The 23,053-nt window shown below is 42.1% G+C and overlaps 1 protein-coding gene across 2 annotated transcripts in view; it reads left to right on the forward strand.

The window, feature by feature from the left end:
* The window catches only part of NOS1AP (nitric oxide synthase 1 adaptor protein), a gene marked incomplete at its 3' end in the record, with an annotated part of 237,176 nt that overhangs the window by 8,180 nt on the left and 205,943 nt on the right, over nucleotides 1–23,053 (forward strand). The window lies entirely within an intron of this gene.

Below are 23,053 nucleotides of genomic sequence, written 5' to 3' on the forward strand. Positions count from 1 at the left end.
TTCGCTTTGTATGCCTGCTTAAAAAAATCTAGCTGTCTTATTACTCTGATTCCCTAAAGTTGCAAATCAGACAGCATGACTACTTTGTGGGCTTAAAATAGCTGTCAGCCTCCTTGGGAAGAAATAAAAAGGGGTTAACTAGCTTCTGGTGCATGCCCCCATCACATTTGTTCCAGCCTTTTAATCCTTGTTAGGATTAGGAATCACAGAGTCTTGTTAAGTATGGTATGTTGTCTATCTTCACTGTCTTTCTCTGAATTTCTTGGATAAATATTTCTTTAAGCAGAGGTAATCTAAACAGCAGGAATCTTGCATCATGGGATTAATTATACCTTGTGATGCTTACATTTCCCTTTTCAATTTTTATACTCAGCATCATGTTTCCTTTTCAGCGCCGGAGCAGCTGGCTTTAAAAGTTACTTAAAATGGCTCTTCCAGCAAGTTCCGCACCCAGAGTGTTAGAACAGTCTAGAGTCCTGTTCGTTGCCCCAGCACGGACCTGGGTTTACTTTCTACAGTGCTTCAGCGAGACTGAGTGTCTTACGCCCTTGTGGTCTGTCCATGAGGGCTGAGTATGGTGCTACTGCCCCATGTAGTCCTGAGGGCCCCGCATCATCTGGGACAGCTGCTGAGATGATCAGTCTTGACTTCAACAAGACCCAGACTTTCTCCCAAGGGGTGGCCAAGAGGGATCATTTCTCACCAGTGCAGCCTGTATTCACAGCACCTGTGTTAGCCTGTGCATGTGTGTGTGTGTGTGTGTGAGAAATGGGGAGGCTGGGAGGAAGAAGATGGGGTTTGCCTTCTTGCAGATTTATCCATGCTCCATAGTCTAGTCTATAGATTCTGTCTCCTGTTGTGGGTTCTGAGCTCCTCAAAGACCCAGGGTACTCTGAAGTCCAGGTCAGTGCTGTCCACGTAGAGAGCACTAACACAGTTACTTCACTGAGGAGGCGCTCAGTGTGTTCCAGGCTGTGCTGCATGCCAGGTTATCATAGCCAGGTTGCTACATGCCACATGCTATGAAATGTTGAGCTTCCCCTGCCCCAGTAGTTCAGGGACTCTCTGTACCTGAGTTTACAGATGGGGAAGCCGAGGCTGTAACTCGTCACAGGCCGCATGCATTGTTGGGTGGGTGGGAGTCACGCTGGGTGGTCTGGCTGGGCATTCACCCTTCCCTTGGTGCCCCTTGTCTCTCGGGATGCTGGCAGCTAAGTCTATCAGGTGCTTACCTCTTTGCACATGGGTCTCAACTTTTTACACGCACTGACAATCTCTCCAACAGCCCCGGGAGGGCTGTATTTTATTCCCTTTGTGGAAACTGAGTTTCAGTTTTCAAGGTTGGGTTGAACAGGCAGGTGGCCTCAGGTGATGTCTCAGCGCCTTCATGAGGCTATGCCCGTGACCCAGCACAGGTCTGCTGTGAGCTCCTGGGCAACAGGTGAGCAGGAAAGAGCCCTCCGGTGGGTGTGTTGATGACCCTAGATATGGAACTGAGGCATTGGTGAGTAAGCGGAGGCCCCTTGCATCCTGGAGATTGGGTTTTATCCTGGCCCCCTGCCTCCTGTTCCTGCCATCATCCAAGGCCTCTTCTTGCCTTTCCCAGCTCTGTGTCTAAGACCAGGTCTCCTGCCACTCAGCGCCCCAGGCCCCTCCGTGAGAGACATGCTGAAAAGCTTCCAGCTGGGAGGTGTTGCCTCTGGGTTGAGCATCTCGTTCACAGTGCATGATGGGAAGGCTCCCTGCTTGAGTCCTTTTTTCCTTTCTTTATAATAAACTCTTCCCTTTTTGTTTTGGTCTCTTTGGATGGAAAGGGGCATTCATGTGGAAGCATTTTCTTTTTCTGCCAAGAGGAAGATTAATGTCTTCTGAGGCCAAGTGACAGGTAACATATGATGTCGCTCCCATGCTGTTCCCATAAACACACATAACCTGTACTGTAACTACATTTTCACACTCGCCCCTGATGTGTGTGTGAATTTTCTTTCCTTAAACTTGGCATCCAGATTAAATGCATTGCATCCTGGGCTCCCACATCCAAGGTAGGATTGAAACTTCACCTCTTTCTTCAAGGTCGCTTCATTGCAGTTCTTTTCTCCTACAGGTCAGAAGTTTTGCAGAGTCCTCAAATGAGGGGAATCACATGCATATTCCTTTGATTAGTTAAAAGTGGCTGTTCTCAAACATCCATGAATCACCTGACTCAAATTTACATGGAAATTAATAAGAAGACAGACCCAGGCCTGCTGATGCAGCAGAGGGTCTGGATCTGTGTCCTTAGCTAAATTTTTCCAGGTGATTCTGATAGACACTTTAGCTGGGGAATATGGAGTTGGAGAACTAATGTTCAGACTTGGCTGCTTATTGGAAGCTGGGGAGTTAAAAAAATTATTGCTGCCTGGGTACACCCAGAGACTTTAATTCATTTAGTATGGGGCATAGGGAGCAATGTGATTTTTGAGATCTCTTTCTTTGCTTAGGCTTTGTTCCAAGCTCATGAGTTGTCGCCTCACAGGGCGGCAGTGTTGGGAGTGGGGCAGGATGAGGGAATGATGGCTCAAAGTCTATGTGGAGCAATGAGAAGCCTAGAGGGGCTACACCCGGCAGCAAAGCGCAGCTCCACCCAAAGGCAGTCTCATAATTATTCAAATCAGGTGCAAAGGTGGGGCAAGTATGTAGGGAGTGTACATGGGGGAAGCAGTTGTTGGGGATGTAAGCTAGGGTGGAATGATGGGGACTATTGCCTGGGGGGCTCCATTATTCCCACCAGTCTAAGCATATTATCTTCTAATGTCTGCTTGCTGTTTTCAGCAGGTGCTGGTTTCCTATTATGTTCCTCATACCAGGAGTTTTGCCCTTGGTGAGAGGCCCTCTGCATGGCCCTAAACTTAGCTGACAAGCAGCAACTCTGGGCACTAAGACAATATCCCTGAGAACAAGGGGGCGCTGGGGAATCCCACAATTAGTTATTGCTTGTTGAAGCCTTTTTATGAAGCTTGTTCTAACATCCTTATCAGGTAATTCTAATATGTCTGTTGTATCGGTGTTGGTATCTTTGAATTGTCTCTTCCCATTGATGTTGAAATTTTTCCTGGTCCCTGGAATGATGAATGACTTTTGACTGAAACCTGGACAATTTAGGTGTCATGAGAATCTGGATGTTAATGAATGAAAGCTGTTTTAGCAAGATTCCTCCGCCAATGACTGGGGCTGGAAAGGGGAGGGCACTGCCCCCTTCCTGTTGGGTGGGAGATGAAGTCTGCGTTATTTATTGGCCTCAGCCAGTTGAAGGTGCAGGGCAGCCTCATTGCTGCCTCCATGGATGCTCTGCCTTGTTACCAATGGAAAGTGGCATTTCGCTCATCTTCCTTTATCACCCCAGCAGGGAGGGAAGGAAGCCCTGTTGTCCTCAGGTAAGGGTGAATGCCTGACACCCCAACATCCCATTCAGCTGCTGATACCCCTGGTGGGAGGTGAGGCAGGAGCCTCTCTAGCCTGCTGGAGGGCAGAAATCTAATTACCTGACTAGGGGGAGGGCAGGGCCTGCAGATTTCTGTGTGGTTTGGCCAGAGTCAAGCTGTCACTATCTAAAAGCTTATTGTCATGGAGACTGGCCCTTTCCCAGCCCTGCAGCTAGAGAAAAGAGGTTTTTCTTTCTCTGTGTCTCTTGGAGTGTCTGGGTCTCTGGGTTAGCCAGAAACTAGTCTGTGATACATGAGGTGAAAAGAAGCCCAGAGAACTCATATGCTGTATCGTTTCTTGGGTGCTGAAGTCCTGGCTGGTTTGCCTCCTTCTCGCCATCTCTTGGAATCTTCTTGTACTTGTTTGATATCCAAAGGATTTTTGGGTGGTTACAAATGAGGAAAGTGTGTACTCTTTCTGGAAATGGGGGTTCTCCACACTGGGAGTTATAAATGCCCTCAGGTGATTCAAGTCAAACCAAGGAGCCAACTTTGAGACACTCAAGTTTTGAGCTCTGGAGTTTGCAAAGGTCATTTTGTGGAAGATCCAAGAGGAACCGGGGTCTTCCCCAGTTGATGGTCTTGATGAGTATTGTGTACTCCCTCATAAATTCTAATGGTTGTTTTGCAACCATCACAGGCTGGGTAGGTTCATTGGCAGTTCTCGCGACAAAAAGATAATTCTGGAGCCTTTGTTAGATTTTTTTTTTTTTACAGGCTTTTATTTTATAGGCTGAATCAGGGGACAGATCAGCCCTCTCAGTATTTTTCTGGTTGTCTCCCTCCTCTCTATCCCAGAGTGACGCTGCCCTTATAGCCCCTCGCCACAGGTGTTCCCATTTCCATGCATGCATACCCCTGCTCTCTGGATCCAGGTGCCCATAACCACAGGTGCGCGTGCAAGACCACAGGTGCTGGCTATAGATGCTGAGAGCAGGAGGGTGGAAATAGCCTGATTTTTAACTTGTTTACCCTACACACCTATATCACTTTCCTCCCGTGAATTCATTCAGATTTTTTTCTCCACATAGTCCTTTATGTGGCTTCCCTACTTTCCTTAATACATGTATAGAAATAAGTCCAATGGCATAGGAGTATTTATTGCACTTCTGTGTTTAGAGCACAGTGGTTGGTGTTGAAGGTCAGAGGCTGAAGGAAATCAGCCTCATTTGGGGAGGTATGGATGTTGGAAAAAGGCCAGATGATAGTGCTGTGTATTAAGCACGTACTATACGCTGAGTGTTTGGCAAACTGTTTGATAAACTTTCATTTAATTCTTCCCACTATCCTATAAGTTGGACTTTTCTCCCTTTATTGTCGTGGTTTTGAAGCCTCAGTCTTAGTGACCTGTCCACCATATACTCCATATCCAATTTTGGGACAAACTTGGACCAAGACTTTGGTGCAGAAATGAGGCCTTGCTTTTGTCACACAGAGAGGACCACTGAGCCTTCCTCTGTAGAGATGCTTATGGTGCACTGCTAGGGTCGGGGAGAGGTCTTGGGTATTCTTCCCTGGACCTAGAACAGGTTTTGAATACACCTGTTGTTTGTAGCTTTGTTTGTGACTTTGGACAGATCTTGCAAGGGTACAGAATGATGAGTCTTGAGGTTTAAACCTATCACCATAGCATTTTTGTGGAGAGTGGGCTGGAGGGGCCATAGAGACTGTTAAGGATGTGCATCCTATACTACAGGCAGGTGATGGCAATAGCTGGGATTGGGGCCTCTGACCCACTTGAGTTGCCAGAGGTGTAAGGAGATGTTTTAATGCAGGATGAGCATATGCATTCATAAAGGGAATGGCAGCTTTTTGGTAGGAAAGGATGGGAATGGTGGTGCTGTGGTATGAATAGAGGAAAGGTGGGTTTATATGGAAGGTTTTAGTGCTTTTTTTTTTAAGGGGAAGGAGATAATAAGAAAATTTTCGATAATGAAGAAATAACAGAGCTAGGGAGACTTATACCCCAGGAGTTTTTAAGTACCAGGTTTGAGAGAAATGACTCAATTTTATAAGCAGTGGGGAGCAAAAATGTGTTTTCTAGGGGATGATATGTATTGTATATTTGTGTACACAGGCGCACATACAGTGATGCATTAGGAGGATGCAGTAGGAAGGCATGGCTAAGAGCTGTTGCAGAGATAAAGAGCGAAGAATTTAGTGCTAGGTGTGAGCACCTGGAAGTGGACATGGACAGCCATGGACATGAAGGGATGCGGTAAGAGAAATCACAAAGTTTGGATACAGTGGCGGCGACATTGTGTTCTTGGGGTAGGCCGTGTTTGGGAAGGAGAATCACAAGTAGAAATGACTTAGAATAGTCTTCACTTTTATCTAAGTGCCTCATTACAGCTCACATGGAAAAACTTTAAACACCGTTTGGAGGACACTGTCATATCTGAAGTGCATGAGCTTGAGCTGGATGTAAGCTGTGCTTTATGGGTTGGCCTTTAGCCACACTTATGCCCTGCACGGAATTCTGTTTTGAGTAGTCCTGGTGCTTTACATTATTTTAGAATTTAGGGAGCATATTCTTAGGCTGTAGAGAGTTGGCAATTTGAGGTCTAGTTAGCTAACTTGAGGATGAGGCTGTGTCTGCATATGCCCCTCTGAGATGAGGAAGGTCTGAGTGGGATGTTAAAAATTAGGCTCAGGTGGTTCAGTCTCAGCAAGGTAGGAGTAAGACACCCTTTCTCCCTCCCACAATCTTCTTGGAAGTGAAGTTGCTGAAATAGGAAAACTTCAGCAGGGATTCTTTAAGTCACTGGCAACAAATCCATAATGGGAGGCTAATTACTGTTTGGGATATTAACAACTTCCTTTGTGTCCCTAGGCTTTCTGTAATACTTACCTGCCCAGAGTGTAATTAGTCCTGTCTTCTACACTGCCCTCCTGCCCCCACTGACGTGTTCCCTAACTGCAAGATCCTTAAATAAGCACTTCTGAATCTCGAAGACATTATAGGTGTGCCATTGAGCTTGACTGAACAAACGAATGAATATCCTTGAGTGTACATTGCTTCCCTTACCACGTTACCTGGTGCCTTTTGTCAGAAGTGTGATCCCTAGCTTGGCTCCTCCTCAATATAGTGACTCTGTTTCTCCTGCCAGTTGTCATCCGATTCATGTTATTTGTATTTCACAAAAATGGTTTGTGAAGAGAACATGGTGTCTGCTAACTTCCCCCTCCCAGTCATAGCCTTGGCAAAGTCCTAAGATTTTCCTGGTGTGGGTCTCATTTTTCTGCTGCTGGAGGTGAATGAGCCTGTGGCCTGTAGCCGACTTTGTAGCTGTAGTCCTAGTGTGCATGCATCAAGTCCAGGCTCTGTGTACTTCCTTGATTTCCATGGCATTATTTGGTTTATCATCTCAGTGTGATTTGTGTACTTGACTTAGCACAGGTTCCATAAAAGGTGGTTGAACTTGTGTATTTTCTGGAGTATTGGCAGAAGGCCTGGAGTAGCAGCTGCTCAGTTAGCATGGATAAGGCGCACGGAACTTAAAAGGTTTGATTTGTCAGAGGGCGGTGACATCCTTAGTGTCCTGTGAATGTCAGCTCCTCATGATGATGATGCCTTTTACTGCTTCTTCATTTCCTCTTTATATCAGCAGCTTCAAGTTGTTTTTCTTTAAAAATATGTCTGAACACACACTTGAGGCTGCTGACTCATCTCTTTAAGGGAGAAGCCTCAGTGCTGGACAGCCATGTGGGAGGGCTGCAGTTGCTTCCCTGCCTCCCTCCCTGTTCCAGCTTGTGCTTTCTTCGTAATAGTGTATTTACTCTTTATGCAGCCTGGAGGCCAGTCTGAGAGACTGGAATGTGACCTGGGAGGGTTCTGGGCCATTGGCAATGCCAATCCTGTGCTTTGTTGGATCAACAGCCTCATCTCTGTACTTCAGTCCTCTGCCTGTAAAGTAAGAGGCTTGACTTAGAGACCACATCTGAGATGATCTGAGGTGCCTTCCAACTCAGCACTCTGAGTCTACACTGTATTCTTCCCACCTCTTCTGCTGACCTTCCCCCTTTCCCCAGTGAAGTCCCTTCCCTATTACTTAATGCCCACATGCTGGCTGACAGATCAATTAGAGCAAACAGCCAGAACCCAGCAAGACTGCAGGGCGCTCGACATGTTCCCGGCTGTGTCAAGTGCCCTCTGACTTTGAGGCGTGGGTGGAGGGAGCTGGTGCTTTCTTCCTTAACTGTCCGTCAATATGTTGCTCAAGTATAATCACATGTAAGCAGGATTTATTCATGACTTGCATCATGTTCTCAGATATTTCTACCTTTTATGTTCTGTGGGGAAGAAAAAAGCCTCATTGATTTGGCCTATTACAATGAAAATACAGACATGATATCCCAATTCTGGAAAATGGTGGCAGCATAATCTCTGGATCTTCTGCAAACCATACAAAAAGAGACAGAGCAACTGAATTGCAAGATTAAAAGCTCATGGACAACATCCAACAAAATTTGGTGGCAAGGCATCCTTGCAAGCCCTAAAATATATGCAGATCGGGACAAATGAATAGTAGTTAGCAAAATAATGGTCTCTCTGTGGGAGAAAACAGAGGGGTAATAATGAGGGAAGAGTAAAAGGGGGAACCATGAAAGGATCAGCAGGTGTTTACAGAAGAGTGTAGTGGGGGAATGGAGAACAGCACCTGGAACCAGGGTTAAAAGAGGTCCCTAGTGATGGCTGAAGGCTTAGCATCCCCACTATTGTGAACTGTCAAAACTGACTCACTAGGACAGGGCCCCACACCAAGGAGAAGCGCTTGGAATAGAGTAAGTCTTCACCTAACATTGTAGATCCATTCTTGGAAACTGCAGCTTTAAGTGAAATTACATATAAGGAAAGCAGATCCTAAGTGACATCGTTTCTTCAACATCCACTATTTGATTCTTTCTGCCTCTTATGCACACCACCTCCTATTCCCCAGTGAAGTGTTTCATCAGTTGTTTCTCGTCAATGTTGTCACAAAATGATGTAGAATGAAATGACTTATTCAGGGACCTGCTGTAGAATTAAAATTGATAGGACAGGCAATGGAATTGAGGAGAGAAGGTTCAGATCAAAGTGGGGAGGGGAGAGGAGCCCCCACTTTTTCTCACCTATGTGAAAATGATAGAAAAGGGATTGTGAAGTTAGAAAAGTCATGGAGGTTTCATTCTTTTAACAATTAAGGACACAAGTTCACATAAAAATTAACAGCAGAAAAATATCAAGTTCAAATTCATAAGCATTTCTATAAGTAAAAAAAATAAGAAGCATAATATCTCTAGAGATGTGACAATGAAAACATGCCAAAAGGCACATATTCAAAAAACAAAAAATGTAGCACTTCAAAATGAACTAAAAATATTTTAAATTATGCAAGACATGAAAGAACATAAATTAGAACTATGAAAATTCAGAAATGAAGTGACAAAATTCAAGAATCAGAAAATTTTAAACAATTTCAGAAAATGAAAATTAAAAAAGCAATACAAGAAAAATAAATACCCTAAAAGTAAGAAACATTTTAAATGCAAAGGAAATAATGAACCAAGAGACTTGAAAATGCACATAGAAGAGTCAGCAGGGGGCTAAGCAGGGTCCTGAAGAATGAAACCAAGGCAAGAGAACAGAATTCAAAAGACAATTCATGAAAATTTTCCCAGTAAAGAAAAATATTTGAAGCCTCTTATTGAAAGATCATACTAAATACTGAAAATACTGTCTTGGAACAACCAACATCAAGATACATGTTACTAACTTTACTCAACTTCAAAGAAAAAGGCCATTTAAGCATCTCAGAGGAAAAAAAACATGCATTATGTGGGAAAGAAAGGAGAGATTTGGATTTTTAGGGCTAAACTTAATGTAGTATATGTATAAGCAAAGATGTACCCCCTTTGAAAATCATGTCATAAGGGGATATCACCTCAATAAAAAATAAAAATTAAAAAATTAGATTATCATCAGGCTTGTAAAATTTATGCCAGAAGAAAGTAGCAACATTTAGAAGAAAGAAAATATCAACCAAGGATTTTGTATCCAGCTTTTTGACTGAAGATTACCAGTATGGGAGGGGAAAAAGTCAGGCAATAGCTGTTGCTATGAACCCTTCCTAAAGTTAGTGAAGAATGAAGGCCAGGTGACCAGATGACTAGAGACATGGATATAACTATTGGTAATAAGTACTAAGTGGGTTGTTACTGAGGAACTAAGACCCAATGAAGGTTAAAAAGTAGACATCACAATGTGTAATGGCCATGATCATATTCATTTCCTATAGCTGCTGTGACAAAGTACCACAAAGTCAGTGGCTTAACATAACAAATTTATTCTCACAGTTCTGGAGGCCAGAAGTCCAAAATCAGTTTCACTTTACCTAAATTGAAGTGCCAGCAGGCTGTTCTCCTCTGGAGGCTCTAGCAGAGAATCCATTCCAAGTCTGTCTTAACTGCTGGTGGCTGCCAGCAGCCTTCCTTGGCTTGTGGCTGTAACACTCTGATCTCTGCCCCCAACCCCCTACTCTCTTGCCCAGATCACTCTGCCTTTTCCTTTTCTCTGTGTAATCTCCCTTTATCCCTGTATAAGGACACTGATGATGGCATTTAAGGACTGCTCACATAATCCAGGGTCATCTCCCCATCACTAGATCCTGAACTTGGTCTCTGCCATATAAAGTATAACATTCACAGTTCTGGAGATGAGGGTATCTCTGGAGGAGCCATTACTCAGTTGACTACGATCATCTTGTACCACTATTTTTTAAAATGATGGCTGATGGCATGGCATATGCAATATATATAATTGATGCTGGTATTAGTTTTGCTGTTCCTGTATTGTGGCATGAAGTAAATCATTGACTATGGGGCATTCATGTCTGTCATTCTGTATGTACTTGGAAACCAGAATTCAAGGTGTGAAAGAAAAAAAACATAAAATATAGAAGAGACTACACAAAAACTTTGCAGTCTTGAATTCTTATTAGAAATATCAGTATGAAATTACAAGTGTATGTAGATTTATTACATTCATTCTCATGCTCTCTTCTCCTTATTTGTAGTTGCCCAACACTTCTCACTGAGAAAGATCTAGAAACAATGGCTGACCCAATAAAAATAAACATTGAAATGTCATTTTGCATTAATAGATGCTAGATCTTCCTGGATAAATGGCTGTGTGCAGATCTTATACAGAGAATCTCTGAATGGGAGAAAGAAGGCATGCGAGACAGCAATGAGATCGGGGAGAAGAAAGCAAAAAACATCCCAGGCCCAAAGAGATGCCAGTTACTGGATTGTGTGTATTGTATATGTAGGAAGAAAATATCATAGGGAAGGGCAGGCACTGTGAGAACACACACACACACACACACACACACACACACACACACACACACACACACACACCCCCCCCCCCCATATAAAGGTAGCTGCTACTGGTGTCCAAATGCTCTGCAGGGAAGGGGAGGGCTTGGACTTAGAGACTGAATATTCCTGCTTTACTGGAGAAACCATTACAATCAGGTGGGTGCCCACCTCAGACCTTCTTGGTCCATTGCCATTAAATAGACCCAACCGACCTTGTGATGGTGAGCTCTGCCCCTCCCAATCCCCATACTCCTGCCTGCACAGAGGTTAGCTTATCTACAAGTATATCCAGACTCTTATTTACAGATCTCACTGCAAATCCAAAGAAAAGCATTCTGACTTGTCAATCTGAACAACCTGGATCTACTCATAAATGTCCCTGTTCTGTGCACACATCAGTAGTTCTGTCTGCACATGGCAATCACCTGGGGCCATTTAAAATTAGGGTGGGGCCTCCTCTGGTGGCGCAGTGGTTGAGCGCTGGGCTGCAAAGCTGCCCGCAGCCTCTGCAGTGCCAGTTCAATCCCCGGCCACTGGCGAGGGTCCCACATGGTGCGCAGACCCTTCCTGCCACCTGCTGTTCCCCTCAGCAGTGTGTTTCATCGGTCTGCCTGTTCTGTTCCCTGCTCTGGCTCTGGTGAATTCTCTCACCCTCCTGTGTTTCTGACTGTACCCAGTGCTTGTATAAATAAATAAATAAGTCTTAAAAAAAATAAAATTAGGGTGATGGCAAAATAAGAAGGCAACTGACCGAATGGGCAAAGATAACTGCAAATCACACATCTGGCAAAGGGTTGCTTCCCAAAATATATAAAGGACTCCAGAATAGAAAAACTTCCAGATTAAAAAATGGACAGAGGATCTGAATAATTTTAGCAAAGAAGATACACAGGATGGCCAACACACATGAAGAGATGTCCATCATCTCTTATTAGGGAAATGAAAATCAGAACCATGGTATCTACTACTTCACCTACGAGAGTGGTTAGTAGCAAAAAAGACAAGAGACAAGAGTCAGGGAGGATGTGCAAAAAGGGGACCCTTGTATACTGTTGGTGAGAATGTAAACTGTGTGGTCACTATGGGAAGCCATATAGAGATGCCTCAAAAAATCAGAACTGCCATATGACCTAGCTGTTTCACTTCTAGTGCAACTTCAGTTGCATTTATCAATGCAGCATTATTTACAGTTGCCAAGATATGGAAACAGCCTGAGTGCCTAGAAGAGTGGATAGAGAAAATGTAGCAAATACACGAAGGAATGCTAATCAGCTATGTATATGTCTAAAAAGATGAAATCCAGCCATTTGCAATAACAATGATGGACCTTGAGGGGATTAGGCTAAGAAAATGATGTCAGAGAAAGACTGTGTGGTTTTACTCTTGTGGAATACAAAGAAACAAAGCAAATGAACAAACAAAAACTTGGACACAGAGAATAGATTGGTGGTTACTGTAGGGGAAGGGAGTTGGGAGTGGGTGAAATAGGTAAAAGGGGTCAAGTATATGGTGATGGGTAGAAATTAGACTTTGGGTGGTGATAATAATGTAATATATGCAGGTGTCAAGTTATAATGCTGTACCCCTGAAACTTATATAATGTTATAAATCAATGTTCTCTCAAAAATTTTTATTGAAAAAAAAGAATTATAGTGATGCTCAGCCCAGACATGAGAAATAAGAATTTATAGGGACAGTAGGCCTCTTGATTCTCCAGGTGATCCTATCAGACAGCTAGGTACAAAGCACTGTTAGAAGAAAAAATTAGGTTTCTGAGGCAGCAAAGCTAAGGGTAAATCCTTGAACAGAGGAGAATTAATGCTGCCCTTTAAGGCTAAGAACTTAGTCCCAGGGATCCGGGGGTGTGGGGGTGCTGGTGTAAAGCACCGGCTTCTTCAAGCTTAAGTTCCTACAAAATCCAAGATCACAGCTCAGTCTTTTTTTCATTTGCCTTCTCTGTAGAATTTGACCCTGTAGGGTTAGGCTTTCAAAATTCTGCTTTGGGCTGCAATAGGGAAAAAATTGATGACTAGGACTTAAAAGATTCTTTTTTCTTTCCACCAAGCATAAAAGGTGTAAATATTTGAGAACATGAGACAAGTCATGAATAAATCCTGCTTACGTGTGGTTACACTTGAGCAACATATTGACGGACAGCTAAGGAAGAAAGCACCAGCTCCCTCCACCCACGCCTCAAAGTCAGAGGGCACTTGACACAGCCGGGAACATGTCGAGCGCCCTGCAGTCTTGCTGGGTTCTGGCTGTTTGCTCTAATTGATCTGTCAACTAGCATGTGGGCATTAAGTAATAGGGAAGGGACTTCACTGGGGAAAGGGGGAAGGTCAGCAGAAGAGGTGGGAAGAATACAGTGTAGACTCAGAGTGCTGAGTTGGAAGGCACCTCAGATCGTCTCAGATGTGGTCTCTAAGTCAAGCCCCTTACTTTACAGGCAGAGGACTGAAGTACAGAGATGAGGCTGTTGATCCAACAAAGCACAGGATTGGCATTGCCAATGGCCCAGACTTTCCCAGGTCGCATTCCAGTCTCAGACCCTGGTCTCCTTGTTGAGTAATGAGTAAGCAGACTATTGTAGAGTGGAGAGGCCTTTTGTAGAGGAAATTGAAGGGTATTTACTCTTTTATTTTCAGAAGTTCAATGTTGCAGCTAGTGGGTTTTCTTAAAATAGAGGCGCACATAATTTGGTGTTTGTGTGGAATAATTGAGGGGTGGCACGGGGGCCTCGGCAGCAATATCACAGCTAGCTCGCCCATGCAGAATGGAGAGCAAGACCCGAAGGTCTGATTTCACCAGCCCCATGGAACTATTACCCCATCAGGTGATAAATCTAATGTTGACATTTCCAGGAAAAAGAAGTGTTTCTCTGGAAGCTCTGATGACTGATGGCTTAACGAATTAATATTTATTTTTCTCAACCTATTTTCCCTTTTAAAGAGTTTCCTTGTTTCTTTGGCTAAGGAGATAGTAATTCCTATTTGTGTACCCAGGACCTGGTACATGCCTTGTGTTCTCTGTATGTCATCTGGTTGTGGGAGGCAAGACTTCTGAGGACTGCAGTGGACTGAGTGCTAAGTGAGGATTTAGGGGTATATCTTCTCATAGGACAGTGTTGGTGTTGAGCTTCACATAATATAGATGTGGAGTTGTGAGACCACATGACCCCGGCATGTCCTGGGCGCCTCACTTATCTTGGCAACAGGTGTGAATAATCTTTTTCATATGCTGGCAGGTTCTGGGTGGTGAGAGCACTCTGAAAGTGGACAGGACTGTCTGATGGAGGGTTCCTGGTGGCATTGTGAACATGGATTGCTCCCTGATCCTCCTTCCCCATGCTCTTAATTCCACTGACTCTAATCCCCTGCTGGGACAGCAGATAGGTTGATGGAGAAGGTGTGATCTTTGCTCGTTTTGCAGACTCTGGTCTCATTTAAATGCTGGCTGTATGTGCCGAGTCAGACTTGGTAAACTCCTGCTTGATTTATTCTTCCCCTGGAACCCACAAAACCCGTAAAACAGAATTAGAGAACCAGTCTGTAATCATGCCTGTTAGGGCTAACCATAAACACAGTCTTGTTGATGGATGGATAGTTTCATAAACATCTGCTGAACATCTGAGCTGAGTCTGCAGGTGTGCCCGGGCCACCTGGCAGGGAGGTGGACATGGGCATGTGGCAGGTACTTGGACATTTTGTGACCATCTATTCCCTTCTTTTGACTTTACACTGAATGAAGTGTTGGCTCAAATAAGTCTGGGAAGCTTCTGTAATTATATAGCTTGTGTAGAACTGAGGGAGAAGATACAGTATTGAGTTGTTATGGCCCCTTCAGTATTGATTGATCTGTCCAGGGGAGGGTAGGCATGGGCCTGCTCTAAATCTGCTGCGAGAAGCCTCATGTCATATTTCACTTACCATGATGTGGACTCTGTGTGACACAGCTCTATTGCTATAACTCCCAAATTGAAGTTCCACTATGGGATTCTGCAGGGGTTTTGTGTCATGAATGTGAGTCTGAACTAGATTTCGTCTTTTGTAGCCCAGCTGGGTAACTGGTATAACAACGTCCAGTTTCTTAGTGGAATTGCTGAGTGATGGAGAAGGGGTGTGTGTGTTCTGTATGGCCTTTCGAGATAAAGTTGAGAGAGAAGGGAGAGTGTTATACTGTCATTTGTTCTCTCTGTATGCCACGGTCACACTGTATGTAGAGACTATTTTAGACCATGAACCCTCTGTTCTCCAATCCTCTGAGTGTGTCCTCTGCCTCCTCCCACAGAAAAAGGGAGCTTGCTGTCTAGAGATGAGCCTTGTTTTAGGACTAATCATGATACCAATGGGGCAAGTTACTTAACCTTTATCAGCTCTAATTTCTTAGTAAAATAGAATTAGCCACTCCTCTCAGGATTAAATAATTTAAAGAAAATGTACAATACTCTTCAAAGGCCAATTATCATGTGGAGTTTTATTGCATTGATCTTTCAGCCCAACATATAAAGTGGCTCTGATTACTATAACATTTCTTCCTCTTCTCCAGTTCCTGACTTAGTTATCGCTGGTGAGTATAGTATTCTTAATTATCGCTGGTGAATATAAGTTAATATTCTTAATTGTGCCTCGGTTTTAAGGTTGTCTTCTGTTCTTTACCATTCTCACTGCTGGTGCTTAAGGAGACTTTCAGATCATTTTAAAATTTCTTAATCAACAAATATTAATCAAGTGTCTTCCAAGCACAGGCTCTATGGTGGATATAGAATAGTAAACAAACTATTATGTTTCTTTTCTCCATACCATCTCTTATAGGAGGGCATCTGCTTCTGTTTAAATAGCTCCTGTTATGGGAAGATTTCACTTTCTGTGTTAGCATATTTTATGTAGAGATGGCTCTAGTTTTTAAAAGGTAAAAGATTTATACGATCTGAAGAGAAACCAGAGTATGGCTCTAGTTTTAAGAAGACTCTCTTAGATGGAATCAATGTCTCCCAGTGGAATTTTATTAATTGAACCACAATGAGGTCTCTATGTGATGTGAATTTGATTTTTAAAATTATGAAATATTCTAGGCATGCAGAAATAGAAACTAAGGATCAAGTGGGTCCCCCCCCATGAAAGAATACACATTTTTTATTTTTTATTAATATCCAGAAGGGCAGATTTTTTTTATAAAAAAGGAGAGAAGAGTAAAGGACATTTGCACAGACACAAATGAGTAGAAAGAGCTGGTTTGTTAAGAGAAACACCTGCATAGGCACAGGTTTTATGGTGTCTCCTGATGTGTAAAAGTTTTAGATTTTTAATATAAAATATGTTCATCCTTTATTTGTCTTTGTTTTTAAAAAAAATTTAGAAGTCCCTTAGATGGTCCTAATTTTCACTTTCCTTCTCTTTTTCCCTAGAGGGACCCACTATCTTGAATATGTTTTATTCTCCCCAAATATTAAATATTTTTTTAAAAAATGTATGTATCCATTGAGATTATGTAGTACTGTTTGTCATGCTTTAAAACATTTAACTATGTTTAATAATGTAATACGGTACTTTTACACTTTGCTTTTTCCATACTTTACATTGTTTCTGAGATTTAGTCATGTATCTTTTTTCAGTGCTAAGTAGTATTTCATTGTATGGATATAGCACACTTTATCTGGTTTTCCGTTGATTGGTATTTGGATGGCTTCCAATTATTTTTAATTATAGACAGTGTTGCACTGGACATTCTTGTACATTCTCCAAGTTTCCTTGAGCACAGTTATGAGTGTGTTAGGTTACCTAAGAGTAGACTTGCTGAACCATGGGCTAAGCCATCCTTTGAAATAGGTGCTAGTATTGTAAGATTGCTGGAGGCTTGTAAATTGATAAGCAGTTTGCTTTGCTCACACTATTATTCCTGTGCTAACACTCGATTATGTTAGCCTTTACTGTTTTTACACATCTTCTGATGTGTAAAAGTTTTAGATTTTAATATAAAAGTGTCAATCTTTTTCTGTTTTTAAAATTTTTCTATAATCTGAGAACATAATGTTGGTTTTCTAAATCTTTTAAAGATCTAAAATTTGTCCTTAACATTTAACTTTGGGATTTTTTTTTTTTAAGTGTAAGCCACACATAAAAATAGGGGTCTAGTTTCATTTTTTTCTGTGTAGATGACCAGTTTTCCTGATACCATTTTAGTCTGTCCATCCACGATTTTCCCATGTCTCCACTGTCATAGATCCAGTATGTAGGTTTGTGATGTCTGCTTCAAGGCTTTGTGTTCTGTGCTGCTGGCCTTTTTGTCTCTCATTCCTCAGAATTGCTATACTAATTATTACAGCTTTATTATAAGTCTTGTAATTTAGTGACATAATCGCCAGCCTTACGGGCATTTGCTCTTTCATAAAAAATTGAGAATTAATTCAGTAAGTTCTTTAAAATAGAAACATATTTGTTCATTTTTTCCTTTACTGATTCATCTTTTGGGGCTGAGATTTTAATCAGAATTTCATTTAATTTATAGAATAATTTTGGAGATAACTGACATCTTTTGCTATTTAGTCTAGTCCCTGAATATGGGTAATCTCTTCATTTACTTAATAGCTTTTTATTAATGACTTTAAATAATATTTTATAATTTTTAAACTAAATTTCTGTCCACATTTTGTTGTATGGAATTGTAGGTGTCCTATGGATTTGGTTGCTATCTTTTTAAAATTTACATTTTTCCTATGGTTTGGGGCTGGTACTCTTTTCTTGTATTTTATGACTCTTGCTCCACTAGGCCACCTTAAATGTTTCTCATCTCTGTCTCACATGCCTGTGTGCTCTCTTGCTTAGCAGTAGACCTTTGAAATTATTATCAGAAATATGAAGAAATATTATAACAGATGACTCATTACCATATGAAAGGATGCTCAGCTTGACTTAGATGAGTAATACAGATCGCACAGAGATAACGTTTCTCACTGAAAAGAGGGACAGAATCCCAACTGTTTGACCATATACTCTTGTTGGCAAGACTGTGGAGGAAATAGATGTGCATTTGCATGTGGTGGGGCTAGGGAGAGGAATGCAAATAGTACTTTGTATGGCCAATAAGTATTGTACCTTTGTAGGTAGATTCGGTAATCCCTTGTTGGTCATGCAAAATATAAGGACATATGCACTTACTCTTTGATCTAATAGTCCCACTTCTAGGATTCTACACCAAAGAATTGCTGGCAAAAATATTTGTAACAGTGTGTATTTTGTTCTTTACTGAAGCACTGTTTGTACTAACATAAGGCTGAGCATGACCCAGATATTCTTCACTCGAGCACTGGTTGGATAAACTATGGTGTCTCACAGGAAAACCATAAAGCTGAAAAAAAAAGGAAAGGAGACTAGACTTTATCTGTAATGGTGTGTGATCTCTGTGATCTGTTAAGGAAAAGGGCAACATGTCAATTGAGGAAGGAGAGAATATGTATTTGCTTACACTAAATGACACAAAATTATTAAAAATGATTATTCTTAGGAGAACAGGCTAGAGGGAAAAGGAATAAAACTTTGTCTTCTCTGAAGATAGTTTATTTTGTTAGTTTGGGGTTTGGAACATCTAAATGTTTAACATATTTTAAAATAAATGAAAAAAAAAAACAAGTAATCTCTTAGAAAAACAAATGAATCTATGTATTGATCTGGTTAGTATACCCCACAGAAAAGAGCAGAGAGGAACTCTGCCAACTGGCTTTAAAACATAGTGATTAGTTGTATATCCTAGTGGCATATACCATAAACATTCTCAAGTGCAGAAAGTACTCTAGACTGTGTGAAATATCATCAGTGCTATTGGTTTGTTATTCTGAGAGCCTTGTATGTGTATTGTGGAGTAAACTGCTAATTATGATGGGTGGAGGAGGGAAACAGCATAAGAACAAGGAGGTTAAATAAAATCCCTACAGTTTTGAATTTCAGTTAGACGTCTATGCAGCATTTCATTACTAAAAAAAAAAGTACACTGTAGCTCTGTTTATTGTCAAACCCCAAAATAGTCACAATGAACCTTCCCAGTATCTACATCCTGATTGCCAAAGCCATTCCCCACTAAACGAAATGCTTTGGAGAAATGGCTGCTTTCAAATCAGGGACAGAAGATACACAGGATGTGCCTGGAGTATCATAACACCACAAAGCAGGGAAACTATGGAGGACTTCCAGGGTCATGTCACAAAAGGACTTAGGAACAACTTGAGGAGACTACTGTTAGCCAGAAAGGGGACATTTTGAGTACCACGAAGGATAATGCTGCAATGGATATACACCTGCAGGTTTAACTACTTGAATTTATAATGATGCTCAGGAAGAAGAATGCCAGTTACCTTTCTTAGGATCTAGAAAATTGACTCATTATTTTGAAAACTGATAAAGGAAGAAAAACATTTTACAAACAGTACTTTAGAATGACCAAAGAGTGGATGATGGGAAGTAGTAGTTCTCTTTATAGAAATAGTGCAGCTAAGAGCTGAAGAGGTAATGATTGCTCTTGTGTAATACTTAATCAACTCATGGGTCTAGGCAATGACCAACAATGAGTGCTGACAATATAAAAGGTGAACAGCCAGACATTATGTGCTTCCCAATGTAGTCTTGCCAGAAAAAAATAAAATTGAACCCTAATCTGATCAAACCTCCAGATTTAACAAGCATTTTTTAATACTGTGCAGAGGGCAGGGGAATATAGTAAAGAGTACCATGGAGGTGTAATTAGCAAAATCCAGACTGTGGGAAACGCCACTGGAAAATAACCTGGGATTTTACGTAATTACTGAAAGTAATGAAAGCAAACAAAAAAAAAATGGCAGGTAAACTGATGGATTAGATATATTAACCAGTGCAGTGTTTGGACCTTACTTGACTCTTAATTTTAACAGGCTTAAAATTTTTTTTTTTTGAGACAATCAGAAAATTTAAACAATAACAATTTCTTTCATCTTTCATTAATTTTTTTCAGGGGAGATAATGGTGTTGTGGTTTTTGAACAGGTCCTGGGTCCTTTTCCCCTGTGGGTGTGGTTGGTGACTTCCCTACACCAGCAGCCAATTCTTCAACACCAACTGCACGGGTGTCCTGATCTCCAAATTCTGATGCAGTGGGTTCCCTATACCAACAAGGAAACAATGCTTGAACACCAGGAGGCTGTCCTGTAATTCAATTCACTTTGATTCCATGCCCTGGAAATAGCACCAGATCCCACAGCTTAGGTACTCAGTCTCCCTAGTCCACCCTCTACTTCAGACACCTGTCAAAAATCCAGGCTGTTGCCTGTGCTTCTGACCAACTGGCTACAGATCAGATGTTCCCAGCACCCCTTCCTCAGATTCAGTTAACTTGCTAGCGTGGCTCACAGAAGTCAGGAAACCAACAGGTTTAATTTAGAAGGATGTAATTCACCAGCCCGATGAAAGATGCATCAGACAAGGAGAAAGGTACAGAGCTTCTAAGCCCTCTCCAGGTCCACCACTCTCCCTAAATCTCCATATGTTCATTGAACTCCATCCTTTCTGAGTTTTTATGGAGGATTCAATACATAGGGATGATTTATTCAAGTTCCAACCATTATTCCTCCCCAGAGGGAAATTCCAACCCTCTAATCCCTTGGTTCTCCTGGCAACCAGCCCCATCCATAGGTACTTCCAAAAGTCATTCATTTGCATAACCAAAGATACCTTGATCACTCTGAACACTTACTAGGACCCAAGGGTTTTGGATGCTATGAGCCAGAAACCATGGGCAAAGACCATATATACACATATGATAAGTGTACCTTAGTTAGCTGAATGATCATATATATATATTTTGTAGTTGACAGTATCTCTATGTCTAGAGAAAGATCTTTAGCTTTTAAAAATGCATACTGAGTCATTTAATTTTGAAATAAGATGAGGGCTGAGATTTGCTTGAAAATAAAAGGCTGATAGGAAGTGGGTGGATTGGGTGAAACCAGAATGGCCCTGTGTTTGTGACTCAGAATCAGTAATGGGTTCATGGAGGTTCTGCCATTGTACTAGTCTTTCTCGTGTATGTGTGGATATTTAAGGTTTTCACTGGTCAAGCCTTAAAATAGAATTCATTGAATGAACCTGAATCAGAACCGGTGAATTTCTGCAACTGCAAGAGGGGATCCGGGAGCTTAATTTTCCTATTGCTTTTGTTAGAGATATGTCCCTAGAGGGGAACAACACAGTCGGGGGGCTAGTTCTTGTTTTAGTTCAGGGTTATACAAAGTCCCCTAAACCCAAGTTGGTTACCCTGGAAGACCCTTCATCAGAAGACTTCTTAGCATGGCTTATATAATTCTCCTTTAATTTGGCTCTGTCTCCTCCCATTGCCTCCAGCCACCTGCAGACTATAGAGTCTCTGGGTATGAAAAAGGATCTTTCTTGCTATTCTCAAGGGCTCCAGGGCCTTCTGAAAAATTGATACCCTAGAGAGGTTCTGTTTCCCCCCTCCAACTCCCCAGGTCACTTAGCCAGTTAATGGGATCATGGGATTTGAACCTGCGCCCTGTACTACATTGCTCTTGTTTGAGTTAATTTCTACCGCTGTTTCCCTACTTGATGAGGGGTACCTGTATTCTTTGTTGAGCCTCCATTGTGTTGTTTAGAGCAGGTCTTTGCCCCAAATAATGCATGGATCACTGTGCCTGTCTGGGTATACACTCACTAGCCAGATGACTTTGAACACGCCTGAGGAAATGAAGCAGCCCTCAGGGGCTGAGAAATACTAAACTGGGGTGAAGGACATTTTAAATATTGCTCATACTCATAAATATAGTGCTTGAGGGTTTCAGAAAGTGTTTCACAAAAATATCCATCTCATGCACTCTTCCACACCCCCACTGGTCTCAGTGATGTGCCAGCTTGTCAGGTCAGAACTCCATCAGGATCTTCTGACCGCACACTCCAGGCCATCTCCACTTTGTTCTCTGCTGCATTCTTTTAGCAGACATTGAAAATAGTAACATAAATCTATATTTGATGCAATGGTCCATTATTGTCACCCTATCAGCTGTGACCCCTACTGCCACCATCATTACTAATGTCAATTAAGGACTTCCTGTATGTCAGACCTGTTTGAAAACTTGAGTCCTGATATTTAAATGTAGTAACATTTAATTCTCCTAAAACCCCATGGCAGACATATCAGTCTTATTATCTGTGTGATGCTGAATGAGAAGAAATACTTTCTCAAGGTCACAGCACTCATATAGAGCAGAGCTGGGATTTGAGGCAAGGGCCTGCCCACTAACCATGAAATCATTCACTGACTTTCCTTCAATTAGTGTCTCCTCCCTACCAAGCACTGTTTAGGAACTGTGGATACAGGTGCAAATAAGACAGATATACCCCCTTTCCTTATTCTGCTTACTACTAGTGGGTGAGAGAACCAGTAAACAGGACATTTGTAGCAGTGATGAGGAAATAAACTGGAATACAGGACATGGAATATTTGAATGTGCTTGAGTGTGTCTTGGGGTGCTGCTTAGGCTTGTTGGGACTTTTCTGGGGGTTGATAAGCCTTGATCCAGTGTAATATAGACAGAGGGAACAAGTGAAAATGAGGAGTCTTGTAGTGGGATATGACTGAAAGGTTTGAGGAGCCGAGAGAATACAGGCGAGCAAGTGGGTGCCAGTGGAGAGACAGGGGCTGCCTGCGCCATCCCCTTTTCTTGTCCTGCTCTTTGACCCTGGAGTCATGCTCCTTGTGATCAGTCCTGAAAAACAAACTGCATTCCAGGGAAATGGGTTTCAAGACCCTTTGTTCTGAAGCCTGAGACCCAGCTGGTCAGATATCGGTGGTGGAGACCTGGCTTGGTGGCCTGTGTGAAAACAATTTTAGGGTCTTCAGTGGCAAGGAGTGGAAGCAATGCCAACAGGGCGACTTGACTGCCAAATGAGTTGCTGTGGCAGAAGCTTTCCTGGGGATGATGCCTGGGAGGGAGATGCCTGCCAATGCAGGGAGGACGTTCCTGGCTTGTTGGATGCTGATGTACCACACAGTGATGAGCAGCTGCACAGTGGTGCATAGAGACAATTTATGGGAAGTGGAGGGTGCAGAACACAAATTAGGTTCCTCTCTGCCTCCTAGGCCAGGGCCCCTCTGCCTCGATTCTTCTCATTGCACTATGCACAATCGAGTAAATCTTATGTTCCTGGTGTCTTTGTTAATGTGGTTTTATTTTTTCTTGTTAACTGGCACCAA

The sequence above is a fragment of the Talpa europaea genome (genome assembly GCF_964194135.1).
Source record: "Talpa europaea genome assembly, chromosome: 12".
NCBI classification, from domain to species: domain Eukaryota; kingdom Metazoa; phylum Chordata; class Mammalia; order Eulipotyphla; family Talpidae; genus Talpa; species Talpa europaea.